The sequence below is a fragment of the Phacochoerus africanus genome, chromosome 2 (assembly GCF_016906955.1).
Source record: "Phacochoerus africanus isolate WHEZ1 chromosome 2, ROS_Pafr_v1, whole genome shotgun sequence".
Lineage (NCBI taxonomy): Eukaryota > Metazoa > Chordata > Mammalia > Artiodactyla > Suidae > Phacochoerus > Phacochoerus africanus.
In genome coordinates this window covers 265,378,232-265,395,174 of record NC_062545.1, presented here as the reverse complement: position 1 = coordinate 265,395,174, position 16,943 = coordinate 265,378,232, and the positions used below count along the sequence as shown (strand labels likewise).

The window sequence follows — 16,943 nt, the reverse complement described above, 5'->3', positions numbered from 1 at the left end:
AAATCTTCTTATTGCAGTCATGAGGACAGTGAGATGTATCTCCTAAAATTATCATATGGTTGACAACAATGTAACTTCAAATAAATATGCATTCAGCCATCATACATAGTGTTAATATGTCAATAAAATCCAGTTTGTTACTTTCCTTGTTAAATATTCTCTATCTTTAATTATTTTTCTGCTCCACCATCTCTTTTAAAATATGTGAAAAACCTTACACAAAATATGTCACATAATAATGATTGTGGTTTTTCCCTTTTCTCCTTTTAAATATGTTTATTTTCCCTTACATATATTTTTATACTGTGTTATTGAGAACTCACAAAATTAGCATCATGTTCAGGTCCTTGTGCACTGATTCCTCCCTGTAAGATGTGCTGAAATTGACTTTCACTGTCTTCAAGCTGATTGTGAATATCTCTTTTCAGCTCCAAAGTAAATGACACCAAGCTCTTGGATTGAAATCAGCTATGATGGGCATAATTATACTATGTAAATTGGCAAATGCTACAAAACAGTGCTCTCCTATGATAGGGGGTGTTTATTATTCATTTAATATCATACCATTACATTTATAGTGAGGGGAGAATTCCCTTTAACAATGGGTCCTACCTTCACAACTCATTTACTTCTGATATTAATACAGATATACCAGCTGTCTTTTAGTTGGTGTGTACATGGCATTTCTTTTCCAACACTTTAAACTTTTTTGTGTCCTTATAGATGTAAAGTGTTAGTTCTTAGCAGTGTAAATTGGGTTTTGTTCTTTTTATGTATCTTGACCATCATTGTATTTCTGGAAAATTTGATCTATTAACATCTAATAGAATCAGAATGTATCTGAACTTATGATCTCCATGTTGCTATATGTTTTCTAATGGATACAACTGATTTCATATTTATCCTCTCTTATCTTTATCCAGTTTCATTAATCAAATATATATGTTTTTATTCCATATCCCCTCCATTAACTTATTAATCATACATTATTATTATTTTATAATTCTTTTCTGTGCGTCATGTAGAGATCATGAGTTACTTTTTCTTAATATTTTTTATTTTGTTATTATGTTCTAAACAACATGAATTTTACCATTTTAACACTTTGAGGTATACAATTAGGTGGCATTTAGTAAATTCATCACTGCTATTTTGTTCTAGGGCTTCAAAAGGGAAATATGGAACATCAATGCAGTTGAGTACTTCACAGCTATGAAAAAATAATGGCAAAGATACCTATGAATCAATATGGAGGGATTTCCAAGATATATTGTTAAATGGGAAAAAGCAATGTGTACAAGAGCATTTATAGTATGATACTTCCTATGTGAAAACAAAGGAAAACAATATATGAGCAAGAGGAAACACATGTGGAATCAAACTGAAACTAATGAGACTGTTTATCTACAGGGGATGGGGTGGGAATAAGATAGAAAAGATGGGGATATGAGTATATTTATCTGTATAGTTTTGAGTATGTTATCTTTTGCCACTAAAAACTAAAAAGAAGGTGATGGAAAATAAAGTAAAATAAAAAAACACAAAAAATGAATATAGTTATATTTCCAGTTAATATTACAATCAGACTAAAGGGTAAAATAAAGTAATTATTAGTGAACAGTGAATTTTGTATACATGCTACTCTCACAATAACAAAAAAAGCTGTAAGCACATTATATGGTAAGCAATTTTTTTGGAGCTGACATTAGTTGGCCATTAACAGTGGTTTCAGTTCAAGCTTCTGAAATTATATTTATTCAAAGACTTAGTAAATATGTAAGCTTGAATGACTCCTCACTGGAGGAAAGGTGTGATGTTCATGGAAAAAGAGAGGCTAGAAAGAACTGTATGGTGTTGAGCTAGAACTGAAGATAACTTGAACTCATGGGTTGTAATGTGTATAAACAGATTGAAATTATAAATCAATATATTTCTTGTTCCCATCTCCCATTCTTTCTGTCCCACTCCTGACCTAACTCTTATGGGTAACCATTCCTTTAGTTTGCTTTTTTCTACATTCTATATCCTTTGTTTCTTTTATTTATTTATTTTTAATTTATTTTTATTATTATTTTCCCCAGTACACTTTTTTTTCCCACTGTACAACATGGGGACCCAGTTACACATACATGTATACATATTTTTTTCTCCCATTGTCATGCTGTGTTGTAAGTATCTAGACATAGTCCTCAGCGCTATAGAGCAGTATCTCATATGTTTCCTGGCTGTATTCTTTGAGATAATTGAGAAGCCTTGTAGGCAAAAAACACATGCAATGCCAAATTTGATTTTTGAGTATCAGTCTCTTATAAAAGGAAGCAAAGTTACTTAGAAAAATGGCAGATTCTAGGGCTGAGGCCAGGACAAGACCTGGGAAAGTTCACTGAGCTTGAAAATAAAGTGTTCAATGAATCATGGGGACACAGGAGCCAGCTGGAAGGGCTCCCATTGACCAACTCTAGAAAAATTAGAGATTTAAAATATATAAAATTAGTAATGAGTTACCACTGAGAATAAATAAGAATTCACGAGTCCATGATTATATAAATAAATCAATGAAAAAAAGAATGAATGTGGATTAAGGGGAAGTTCCTTCCTATAAGATAATATATCTAATCAACAGAGGAAATGATCAAATAAGAAAATCACCATTTGGGCACCACATTTGCAATAGTGTGTTCAATATAAGAATCATCAAAGGAAGTTAGATATAGTGGGTAGTATTGTATTAAGAAAAGTGTTGTGGCTATATAGTCTCAAAATATCTACCAAATGAGACTTACTTAATTACAAAAGTTAAAATAGTAACTTAATGTAGAAAACCTTGCAGAGATCACCTTAACAAATTGATCAAGGATAAAATCCCTAGTTGTTAAAAAAATGTGTTTTTTTTTTTTTTCCTTTTAGGGCTCACCTGTGAAATGTGGAAATTCCCATACTAGGGGTAGAAATGTAGCTGCAGCTGCAAGCCTAAACCACAGCCATAACAGCAAGGAATCTGAGCAAATCAATGGCTTACAATGCAGTGCCCTATAATGCAGCTTGCAGCAATGCTGGATCCTTAAACCAATGAAGGATGCCAGGGATATTAGTTGGGTTTGTAAATTGCTGAGCCAATAAGAGAACTCCAAAAGAACACAAATTCATAATGAAGCTGTGCAATTTTTGAAAAAATCTGGACATGTAAGACTGATGTATGGTATTAATTAGGAAACATGGGTAAAGCCTTTAGCCTATGCTTCAAAAAATTATTCACTATTATGAATGATAGCTTGTGGACTAGTTTAGCATCAAGAAGCTTTACTTAATATTGTTTTGAAATATGGTTTGCAGGGCCTGTTTTGATCAGTCAGTAGAGCATCAGACTTTTAATATGAGGGTCCAAAGTTCAAGTTCCTGTCCAGGTGCTGTGTGAAATATAGTTCACAAACAATATTATGTTAGTTTCAAGTGTATGATGTGGTGACTTGACATTTTCATACATTATTAATTATTAATCTAGTAATGATCTATCCCCATAAGCTTTTATAGTATTTTGGGTCATATTATTTATGCTGTGTATTAAATCCCAAGGTTTCTTTATTTTATCACTGGAGGTTTGTTCCACTTCATCCACATCACCTATCTCATCCCTCTCCCCCAGTCACTGTGCCCTCTGGCAACCATGGTTTCTTATCTGTATTTGTGAGTCTGTTTTCATTGTGTTTTGTTGATTAGTTGTTTTGAATTTTAGACTGCAGATGTAAGTGAGATGCTATGATATTTAACATTGTCTCTCTGCCTTATTTCACAGAGCATAATAGCTGCTAGATCCACCCATGTTGTTGGAACATGGCTGTGAACAGTGTAATGCACTTGAATATCTCCCTTATGGCCATGTTGTTGCCAATGAAAGTGGCAGAAATTTTTGTCACCATAATGGGATGGCACAGATAGTTGTTTTCATTGATGGGGATTCACTTTCATTCTCTCAAGTGTGGATATCCAGTTTCCCAGCACCATTTATTGTGTGGTTTTGGCTCTCTTGTCAAATGTCAGTTGAGCATATATGTGTGGGTTTACTTCCGGGCTCCACATTCTGTTCCAATTTTTATATCTCTCTTTTTATGTCAGTAACATACTGTGTTGATTTCTAAAGGATTGAAGTATAGTTTGCAATCAGGAAATGTGATGCCTAAGGGTTTGCCGATTTTGCTCAAGATGGCTTTGGCTCTTGTGGGTCTTTTGTGGTTTCATGTGGATGGAATAAATGATGGTGATGGGATGTAAGCTCCAGTGCACTTCAGGATCAGTGGTGTGGGATCTCAAGGGCTGGTCCTACTGTGTAGTCCTTTCTGCAGTGGATGGAGTGGCAGATTTCATTGTGGCTCTTGAAAGTTCAAGGATGTTCATGGCCACTCCTTTTCCTCCTGGGCAGGCAGAAGGGGGGACAATGTGTTTCTGATATTAGAGACATCTAACCGGATTCCTGTAGCTCAGCCCCTTTGGACCCTGCACTAGATCCATATCAAGAGGAAGGCAAGAAATTGAGCAATTAACTCAATTGTCTTCTTCTTTAAATCAGAAGCTTGGGGGTATGTTCCCTGGGGTCTCAGTTTTGTTGGTAAATGTGGATCTTCCCTGTTCAGTGTTCTCCTTCTTATCAACAGGTGTGGAAGTGATAAATATCCTAAGGCCATGGAGGCATAAGAGTTGGGTCCACAGGTAGTATCCTGGACCTGCAGAGACCAGAGCAAGGTGGGGAGACATCACTTGGCCTTAATGTGTGCTTTGATGTGAGAACTATGAAAAAGAGAGAGAGAAAATGTGTTTGCATTGATTGTATAACCATGTGTTTTTATGACTGATTTACATGCTGACCTACATGGTGCCACCATCCTCAAGTGGCTATAACATGAAAATGTAAAAAATGACCTGAAATTAAAATTTGTGTTTATCAGTTTAACTAGCTATATTTCAAGTCTCCAGTAGTCACAGGAAACTGGTGCTTCTGTATTGGACATCATAGCTATAGAGTTTTCCCATGGTTGTGGAAAGTACTATTGTACAGTGCTAATAAGAGACCATGGAGGTTGGAAATCTGTAGTACATGTGTGCTTGGGTTGCTGTGCTCATGTTGCTTCTTTTTATGTGTTTTGCGTGTTGGGTTTGACCATATGTGTTTCTTAGTATGTGTAGTGGATTTTCTGCGTCTTTGAGTGTGTATGGTTTGTGAGTTGTGTGGGTGACTGGATGTGGTCTTCGCATATTTTTTAAAGCAGCTTGTGAGGTGTAATTGATAGACAAAATCTGCACATATGTAATGTATATAATTTGCAGAGTTTGGACATGTGCACACACTTATGAGGCTACCAGCACAATCAAGGTCATCAACATATATGTCTCCTCTCAAAAAATCCTTATGTACTTTATATGTGGTAAGAAAACTTAATATGAGATCTACTCTTTTAAGGAACTTTTAGGTGCACTATATAGTCTTTTTGACTCTAGGCCTTATGCTGTATAGCATGTCTCTAGAACTAATTAATTCATCTTGCATAACTGACACTTTATTTCAATATAATAACAACACTGCATTTCCCCTCCCCCAGCCCTTAGTGACTGCCATTTATTTTCTGCTTCTATGAGTTTGTCGAAGTGAAATTATGCAATATTTGTCCTTGTAGGACTGGCTTATTTAACTTAGGATAATGTCTCCTCATTCTTACATCTTGCCTTCCTGTTTTTCAAGGCAAAACGATATTCTGTTGTATGTATATGCCCCATTTATACATTCATCTGTCTTTGGACATTTGGTTTATTTCCATAGCTTATCTATTGTGCACAGAGCTTCAGTTCACATGGTGGAATCAATACATCTCTGAGATACTGATTCCAGTTCTTTCTGGTCTATACCCAGATGTGGGATTACTGGATCATATGGTAGTTCTATTTTGAATGTCTTGGGTAATGTCCATACTGTTTTCCATAATGGCCACACAACGTTACATCTCCACACACAGTGTAGAAGGGTTCTTCATTTCTTTTTTTTTTAATTGTGATTGACATAATATTCTATTTTATGTTTTTTTAATTTTTTTTGTCTTTTGTCCTTTTAGGGCCACACCCACAGCATATGAATGTTCTCAGGGTATGGGTCTAATTGGAGCTGTAGCTGCTAGCCTACACCAGAGCCATGGCAATGCCAGATACAACACTTGTCTGCAACCTACAACACAGCTATGGCAATACCAGATCCTTAACCCATTGAGTGAGGCCAGGGATCAAACTTGCATCCTCATGGTTCCTAGGCAGATTCCTTTATGTGCACCAGAATGGGAACTCCAAATGATTCCATTTTAATTTTGTAAGTAAGTTGGTATGAATCCATACAAACCTCACTTCTGAATAGGGTGATTATTGGTTGGAGAGGGCCAAAAACAGCACCTGGTGTCTTTTCTTGTGCCACTATGTGTCATGCTGAGTGTCTGATTCTGTGTATAACACACATAATCTACTCTCCTGTCCTTGGATGGTTGTAGAGCAGAGAGGGCCAGGTGAGGGCCTGGGAAATATGTGTATTCATTTGATCTGGTCAGACAGCCTCACAGCCTGAGTCTTCCTTTGTCTCATCTCTAAACATAAACAGGCAACAAACCAAGTCCTCTTTATGCTAAGTTAGTGGCACTTTGTCCAGATGGTTTGAAGGCTACTGAACCTCTTGCAAAGTTCCTCATTGGTGTTTAATGATTTCTACACTTCCATTCTGGGGAACAGGATGGGATATGTCTTGGAACCTTGTCTAGTTAATGAGATGACTGTGAATTCTGATGTAGGTCCTTGGTCCTACAGCCTCTGCAATATCTTGGCTCTCTGGTCCCTATATCAGGCAGATTCTCTTGTCCCTCACTGTTCATGCATGCTCCTAACTGAACCATTTTAAAGCCCTGGTGTTGGAAGGGGAGAGAGAAAGAAAGGCAGATATGAAGGAAATTATTTTTGGAAGGAAATTATTTTTGGAAAAAATTTTAAAAATACAATGAGTCAAGTGCTGTGAACCCACTAATCTTCAAGTGGTATCCACAATTGGGGTCTGTACTGTTTTCTGGATGTGAGATCAAGACCTCAGAAGTAGGGAGATGGGATTAAGACGGTGGAATAGAAGGACCGGAGCAAACTTCTCTCCTAAAAACAACAAAATTCACAACTAAAGATAGCACTCTTCACCCAAATGGACCGGAAACCTTAAAAAAGATACCCCACTCCAGAAGAAAAACAGAAGGCCACATCAAGAGGTAGGAGAGGCAATTTCACAATATAAACAACCCCCTACCTCCTGGGTGGGAGGCTCCACAGACTGCAAACTAACTGGTTCACAGAGACTCACCTGCAGGAGTGAGAGTTCTGAGCCACACATCAAAATCTCACGTGTGGGGATCTGGCACAGGGAGAAAGAGCCGCGGAGCATCTGGGCTTATGTGCAAGAGCTCCAAAGGACTGGGGGAAATGGAGACCCCATTCTTATAAAGCACACACAGATTTTAATGTGCACTGAGTCCCAGAGCAAAGCAAAGTCTCCAAGGGAATCTGGGTCAAACCTGACCGCAGTTCTTAGAGGACATCCTGGGAAAACAGGTGAACGTGGCTTGTTGTGAGGGAAGGACATTGAAGGCACAAATCTCAGGAATATTCAGCAGCAGTGACTTTCTCTGGAGGTGGCCATTTTGGGAAAATCTGGCCCCACCCATCAGCAAGCTTCTGAGAAACCCCAGGGCAAACAACAACCTAGGTGGGATCACAAACCTACCCCTCAGTAAAGAGGCTACCTAAAGACCATTCAGTCACACAGCTGCCTCTAAGCCCATCCAGAGACTAAGCCCCATCCACCAGAGGGATTAGAATCTGCTCCTCCTACCAGGGGGCAGGCATCAGCCCCTCCCATCAGGAAGTGTACACCAAGCCCCCATACTGGCTTCAGCCACAAGGGGGGCAGACATCAGAAGGAAGAGAGGCTACAACTCTATTATCTGTAAGAAGGTCACCACACAAAAAACCTATCAAAATGAAAAGACAGAGGACCATAACTCAGATTAGGGAGAAAGGAAAAACCCCAGAAAAACAGCTAAGCAAGGAGGAGATTCTTAGCCTCCAGGGAAAAGATTTTAGACTGTTGATGCTGAGGATGATGCAAGACATTGGAAATAAACTGGATGCAAAGATGGATAACTTACAGGAAACACTGACCAAATAGATACAAGATATAAAACTTAAACAAGAAGAGATGCAAAATACAATCACTGAAATAAAAAATCACTAGAAGCAGCTAACAGCAGAATACAGGTGGCAGAAGAACAAATAAGTGAGGTGGAGAAGAGATTAGTGGAAATTACGGATGCAGAACAGAAAAGAGAAAAATGATTGAAAACAAATGAAGAGAGACTCAGAGAACTCTGGGACAACGTGAAACACACCAACATTCATATTATAGGGGTGCCAAAAAGAGAAGAGAGAGAGAAGGAGACAGAAAAAATATTCCAAGAAATAATAGCCGAAAACTTCCCTAACATGGGGAAGGAATCACTCACTCAAATCCAGGAAGCACAACGAGTAGCATACAAAATAAACCCAAGGAGGAACACCTAGAGACACATATTAATCAAACTGACCAAAATTAAAGACAAAGAGAAAATCTTGAAAGCAGCTAAGGAAAAGAAACAAGTAACATACAAGGGAATGCCAATAAGGCTATTGACAGATTTTTAGGTAGAAACTCTGCAGACCAGAAGGGAGTGGCATGATATACTCGACATGATGAAAGGAAAAAACATCCAACCAAGATTACTCTACCCAGCAAGGCTCTCATTCAGATTTGAAGGAGAAATCAAAACCTTCACAGGTAAGCAAAAGCTGAGAGAATTCAGCAACACTAAACCAGCCTTACAGCAAATACTAAAGGATGTTCTCTGGGCAGAAAAGAACAAGAGAATAAGGAAAGGAAAAATTCCAGCCAAAACAAATCCAAAGTAATTAATAAAATGTAATAAGAACATAGTATCTATAATTACCTTAAATGTTAATGGACTAAACGCCCCAACCAAAAGACAAGGACTTGCTGAATGGATACAAAAACAAGACCCACCTATATGCTGTCTTCAAGAGACCCACTTCACTTCTAGGGACACATACAAATTGAAAGTGAGAGTATGGAAGAAAATATTTCATGCAAACAGGGATCAAAAGAAATCTGGAGTAGCAATACTCATATTAGGCAAAATAGACTTTAAAATGAAAAATATTTTAAGGGACAAAGAAAGACATTACATAATGATCAAAGGATCAATCCAAGAATTTGATACAATGATTTTAAATATCTATGCACCCAGCACAGGTTCACCACAATATATAAGGCAACTGCTAACAACTTTCAAAAGAGAAATTGACAATAACACAATAATAGTGGGGGACATTAAAACCCTACTTACAGCAATGGACAGATCAACCAGACAGAAAATCAATAAGGAAACACGGCTCTGAATGAAGCATTTAACCAGATGGACTTAATAGATATTTATAGGACATTTCATCCAAAAGCAACAGAATACATATTCTTCTCTAGTGCACATGGAACATTCTCTAAGATTGATCATATCCTGGGCTACACATCCAACCTCAGTAACTTTAAGAAAATTGAAATTATATCAAGCATCTTTTCTTACCACAATGCTATACAACTGGAAATCAACAAGAAAAAAACTGCAAAAAAACACAAACACGTGGAGACTAAACAACCTATGGATCACTGAAGAAATCAAAGAGGAAATTAAAAAATACCTAACAGCAAATGACAGCTAAGACAAAACAGTCCTAAACCTATGGGATGCAGCAAGAGCTGTTCTAAGAGGAAAGTTTATAGCAATACAAGCCCACCTCAGGAAACAAAAAAAAGCCCAAATAAACAAGCTAACTTTACATCTAAAGCAGCTTGAGAGAGAAGAACAAACAAGACCTAAAGTTAGTAGAAGGAAAGAAATCATAAAGATCAGAGCAGAAATCAATGAAATTAAAGGAAACCATAGAAAAGATCAATGAAATGAAAAGCTGGTTCATTGAAAAGAACAACAAAATTGATAAACCCCTAGCCAGACTTATCAAGCAAAACGGAAAGAGGACTCAAATCAATAAAATTAGAAATGAAAAAGGAGAAGTAATAACGGACATCACAGAAATACAAAGGATCATAAGAGACTACTATATGCAACCATATGCCAATAAAATGGAAAACCTAGAAGAAATGGACAAATTCTTAGAAAAGTACAATCTTCCAAGACTAAACCAAGATGAAATAGAAAAGATGAATGGACCCATCACATGAACTGAAATTGAAACTGTGATTTAAAAAATTCCAACAAACAAAAGTCCAGGACCTGATGGTTTCACAGGTGAATTCTATTAAACATTTAGAGAAGAGCTAACACCTCACCTTCTGAAAATATTTCAAAATATTGCAGAGGAAGGGCTACTCCCAAACTCATTCTGTGAGTCCACCATCACCCTGGTACCAAAACCAGACAAAGACTCCACAAAAAAAGAAAACTGTAGGCCATTTTCACTGATGAACATCGATGCAAAAATCCTCAACAAAATACTAGCAAACTGCATCCAATACATTAAAAGGATTGTACATCATGATCAAGTGGGATTTATCCCAGGGATGCAAGGGTTCTTCAATATCCACAAATCCATCAGTGTGATACACCATATTAACAAACAGAAGAATAAAAACCATATGATCCTCTCAATAGAGACTGAAAAATCTTTTGACAAAATCCAACACACATTTCTGATAAAAACCCTTCAGAAAGTGGGCATAACGGGAACCTACGTCAACATGATAAAAGGCCATATACGACAAACCCACAGCGAACATCATTCTCAATGGTGAAAAGCTGAAAGAATTACCACTGAGATCAGGAACAAGACAAGATGTCCACTCTCGCCATTACTCTTCAACATAGTTCTGGAAGTCCTAGCCACAGCAATCAGAGAAGTAAAAGAAATAAAAGGAATCCAAATTGGAAAGGAAGAAGTAAAACTGTCGCTATTTGCAGATGACATGATACTATACCTAGAGAACCCTAAAGACTCTACCAGTAAACTGTTAGAGCTCATCCACGAATTTGGCAAAGTCGCAGAATACAAAATCAATACACAGAAATCAATAGGGTTTCTATATACTAACAATGAAAAAGGAGAAAAGGAAATTAGGGAAGCAATCCTATTTACCATCACATCCAAAAGAATAAAATAGCTAGAAGTAAACCTACCTAAAGAAAGAAAAGACCTATACTCTGAAAACTACAAGCCACTGATGAAAGAAATCAAAGATGACACAAATAGATGGAAAGATACACCATGCTCATGGATTGGAAGAGTTAATATTATCAAAATGACTATACTACCTAAGGCAATCTACAAATTCAATGCAATCCCTAGCAAATTACCAAGGACATTTTTCACAGAACTTGAAAAAAAAGTTTAAAGTTTTTTTGGAAGCACCAAAGACGCAGAAAAGCCAAAGACATCCTGAAAAAAAAAATGGAGCTGGTGGAATCAGGCTCCCGGACTTCAGACTATATTTCAAAGCAACAGTCGTCAAAACTGCGTGGTACTGGCACAAAGACAGAAATATAGATCAGTGGAACAGGTTATAAAGCCCAGAATTTAACCCATACACCTACAACTAACTCATCTATGACAAAGGAGGCAAGAATATACAATGGAGAAAGGACAGCTTGTTCAATAAGTGGTGCTGCTGACAAAACTGGACAGACACATGGAAAAGAATGAAAGTAGAACACTCCCTAACACCGTACACAAAAATAAACTCCAAATGGATTCAAGACCTACATATAAGACCAGACACTATCAAACTCCTAGAGAAAACACAGGCCAAACTCTCTCTGACACAAACGACAGCGTCATCTTCTCAGATCCACTTATCAGAGTATTGACAATAAAAACAAAAATAAACAAATGGGACCTACTCAAACTTCAAAGTTTCTGCACAGCAAAGGAAACCCTAAACAACACAAAAAGACATCCCACAGAATGGGAGGAAATCTTTGCAAGTGAATTGACTGATAAGGGATTAATCTCCAAAATTTATAAACACCTTCTCCAGCTCCATACCAAAAAAACAAACAACCCCGTCCAAAAATGGGCAGAAGATCTAAACAGAAAATCTCCAAAGAACAAAAAAGATGTTCAATGTCACACATTATTAGAGAAATGCAAATCAAAACCACGATGAGGTACCACCTTACACCAGCCAGAATGGCCATCATCCAAAAGTTTACAAACAAGAAGTGCTAGAGAGGGTGTGGAGAAAAATGAATACTACTACACTCTTGGTGGGATTGTAGACTGGTGCAACCACTGTGGAAAGCAGTATGGAGATTCCTCAGAAAATTAAACATAGAACTACCATTTGATCCAGCAATCCCACTCCTGGGCATCTATCCAGAGAAAACCATGTCTCACAAAGACACATGTACTCTAATGTTCATTGCAGCAGTATTTACAATAGCCAAGACATGGAAACAACCTAAATGTCCATTGACAGAGGAGTGGATTCAGAAGATGTGGTACATATGCACAATGGAATATTACTTGGCCATCAAAAAGAATGAAATACCAGCATTTTTTGCAACATGGATGGACCTAGAAACTATAATGCTAAGTGAAGTCAGCTATACATGGAGACACCAACATCCAATGCTTTCACTGACATGTGGAATCTGAAAAAAGGACAGACTGAACTTCTTTGCAGAACGGATGCTGACTCACAGACATTGAAAAACTCATGGTCTCCAGAGGAGAAAGTTTGGGGGGTGGGGGGATGTTCCTGGGCTGTGGGATGGAAATTCTGTGAAATCAGATTGTTATGATCATTATACAACTACAGATGTGATAAATTAATTTGAGTAATAAAAAAATGGAAAAAAAAAACAAGACCTCAGTAGTAAATACACATTTTTGGGAAGCTACTTGTTCTTGTGTGATGGCCTCCTATATCGTTGCCATCTTTAGTTCCTCACGTCTGCTTCCTCATCCTGTCCATAATGAAATGATGTATTTAATTTTGGGCTCACTCTCCTTTTGATTGTTCTTTTTAGTCAGTATTTATTGACTCATGATATATTCTATCAGTTAAAATTTTTTGTTGTAAAAAATACATCTCACAAAATGTAGCATTTCAATAATTTTTGTGTACATTTCTTTGGAAGTAAGTAATTCACATTGTAGTACAAATATAACCACCATCCATCTCCAGAATTTTTGATCTTCCCAACTGGAAACTCTGTACCACTGAACATTAATTCCTCCTTTTCCTCCCCATACCAGCCCCTGCCAGTCACCATTCCATTTTTTGTCTTTATGAATTAGACTATTCTAGGAATCTCATATGAATGGAATCTTACAGTATTTACACTTTCGTGACTGCATGATTTTACTTAGCATACTGTCTTCAAGGTTCATTCTTGTTATGGCTGTATCAGGATATCTTTTATTTTTCAGGCTGAATCATATTCCACTCTATGTATAGACCACATTTTATTTATTCAATCATTTGCTAAAAGTCATGGGATGTTTCCGTCTTTTGGCTACTCTGAATAATGCTGTTTTCAATGTGGGTGTATAAATACCTCTTTGGCCCCACTTTCAATTATTCTGGGTATATAAGCAGAAGAAGAGTTCCTTAATCATATGGAAATTCTATTTAATTTTTTGAGTATCTTTCTTAATGTTTGTCTTTTCCTTCCTCCCACCCTCCCTCCCTCCCTTCCTATCTTATTTCCTAACTTCCTTCCTTCACATCTTCCTATTTATCTTTCTTCCCTTCTTTATTTCTTTCATTCTTTCTTCTTTTTTTTTGTTTTTTACATCAATTCTAATGATAAAAATAAGATTTTGTGTTGAGCAATTTATTTTGTTCATGGTGCATTAATCTTCTGAATAGCACTTTAAGTGGTGTTTGTGAGAGTGTGTGTGTGTTTATGTGTTAGACAGACACAAGGACATAAGAAATCTGACAGTAGAGCCATGGAAGTGACTGTGTTTTATTTACTACTCCCTCCCTACTCTCTATCATGATGTCTCCACTTTGTAAAAAAGAGAATGAGCAGTTGCTTATTTTCACTGAAGCATTTTATTGAAATCATATGCTTTCTCCATGAGACTGTCAAAGTGTTCAGACAAATCATGTTGTGTTCTTCTCACCAGACTGGATGAGGCATCAGTGCATGAGTGCAGTGCAGTGAGATCTGTCTGTACACTGAAACAGTCACTCTGAGAAATCAGCTGATCATGTGGTAACTGCAATGCTCAGTACTTTTAAGTTCTAGGAAATTCTTATTTCTCTTCATTCCCTAAAAAGATTAATGCAGCATGAGGAGGAAGAACCAGAGAAGAGCAGCATGTAAGAGTTACAAATCCAAGTGCTCTCCATCTGGCAAGAGTAGCAGGGTGTGTTCTTTGTCCTCTGCCTGGGCATGTACCTGACTATGGTGCTGGGAAACCTGCTCATCATCTTGCTCATTATGCTTGACCCTCACATCCACACCCCCATGTACTTCTTCCTCAGCCACTTGGCCCTCACAGACATCTCCTTTTCCTCTGTCCACTGTCCCTAATATGCTGATAAACATGCAGACACAGTATCAATCCATTACCTAAGCAGGGTATGTTACACAGACATATTTTTTTCATAATTTTGCTTGCATTGATAACCTTCTTCTTGCAGTGATGGCCTATGACAGGTATGTGGCCATTTGTCACCCTCTATGTTACACTATCATCATGGGAGAGAGGATGGTGTCTTTGTCTGTTGGCTGGATCCTGGCTCCTCTCCTCTGCCAATACCCTGACCCACAACCTACTCCTAGCTCAACTGTCTTTTTTTGCTGACAACATCACCCCCCTCTTCTTCGGTGACCTTGCTGCCCTGCTTAAGCTGTCCTGCTCAGACACCTATCTCAATGACCTTGTCATATTCAGTCTAGGGTCTGCAGTTTTCATTTTTCCATTGAGTGGCATCCTGGTCTCTTATGGCCATATTGGGCTCTCCATCCTGAGGGTCCCCTCTACTAAAGGTATCTGCAAAGCCTTGTCCACCTGTGTCTCCCACCCCTCTGTGGTGTCTCTATTATATGGAACAATAATGGCCCTTTACCTTTCCTCGTCTTCAGGCCAGTCTCATTGTAAATACATCATTGCTTCTCTAATGTACACAGTAGTCACCCCCATGCTGAACCCTTTCATCTACAGCCTGAGAAACAGAGGCATGACATTGGCTCTGGGGCTTTTTTTCAGAAACAATAATCTTTTAGCCAAGGGAGAATCTCCTAACCATGTTATTATTTTCTCACTGACCTTGCTAGAAAAGCATTAAAATTTGTGCATTGACCACCCTTGTCTCTAGCACTTTCTTCACTGTTCTTTAAATAGTCATTGTTATTGGATCAATCTCTTTCCCTTTAGTCATATGTCTTATAAATTTATTTTTCCATAACCCTTAATATGATGATTCCCATAACACACATTCAACCTGTGGTCTTCAATGCAGAAATCTCCTGTGTGTATAAGCATAAATATGTTTAAATTTTATTTTTAATATGTTGTATAATTATAACTTTTGGCATTATACATATTTTTGAAGTATATATATGTTTTGAGTTTTATTGTGTTTATCTATTCTTGGGCATTGGTTTTTCAATTGTTTATTTGATTAATTATGCATTTAATTTGAAGTATAGTTGACTTACAATGTTGTGTTAGATTCAAGTGCAAAGTGATTAGATCTTTCATATAGTATGCAGTATATATGCATATTTTCATATTGTTTCCCCTTATATGTTATCACAAAATGTGAGTACATTTTATGTTCTATAAGATTGGTCCCTGTTTGTTATCTATTTTATATACAGAGTGTGTATATGTTAATCCCAAACTCATAATGTTCATCGCCCCTTTCCCCTTCAGTAACATTAAGTTTGTTTTCCATATCTGTGTGTCTATTTCTGTTTTGTGTATAAGTTCATTTGTATCCCCATTTTTTTTGTATTATTAGGGTTGCACCAGCAGCATATGGAAATTCCTGGGCTAGGGGTCAAAGCAGAGCTACAGCATCTGGCCTATCCCACAGCCACAGAAACATGGGATACAAGCCATGCCTGTGACCTATACCACAGTTCAGGGCAATGCTGGATACACAACCCACTGAACAAGGCCATTGATTGAACCCACATCCTTATGCATACTATTTGGATTAATTTCCCTGTGTCACAAGTGGGACTCTCTGTATATTTTTTTTCAGATACTAGATATAAGAAATATTACATATGTTTGTGTTTGTCTGGTTTACTTCATTTAGTGTGATAATCTCTACCTCCATGACACTATTTCATTCTTTTTACCATTGAGCAATATTCTGTTATATAGCTGTACCACATCTACTTTATCATTCATCTGTTGATGGACATTTGTGTTGCTTTCATGTCTGGCTTCTCACCTTCCAAAACTACAAACATTCAGTTAAGTGTTAATATTTCATTTTAGTAAAGTCCAAAATCCTTATATTGTCAATGCTGTATCAAGTTAATATAGTACTTTTGATGGTTTTCTAAACCAAAATAAACCTTATTTTTATTATGCTTTTGACCATAAGGGAGCACAGAGTAGTCAATCCAATTACCAAATTTCCCCATTCCAGGAAGACTAAATTTTTCCCCATAAACTTGATGTTTGCATTGAGACCAGTCTACAGGTATTGGATTTATTTTAGTCTTGGAAATGAGTGTTGCATTTTCCCTACAGATGTCACTTCTTATATGAAAAAGTGGTAACTGTCTGAATTTACAATTTTTGCACACAAAAATAGATACTGCATTACTACTATGTGCAAG

At 37.2% G+C, this 16,943-nt stretch overlaps 1 pseudogene; it reads left to right on the top strand.

Annotated features, from left to right (window-relative positions):
- The first annotated feature begins 19 nt into the window (after positions 1-19).
- LOC125120899 (olfactory receptor 1J4-like) lies at positions 20-15,430 on the top strand (annotated as a pseudogene).
- The last annotated feature ends 1,513 nt before the right edge of the window (positions 15,431-16,943 follow it).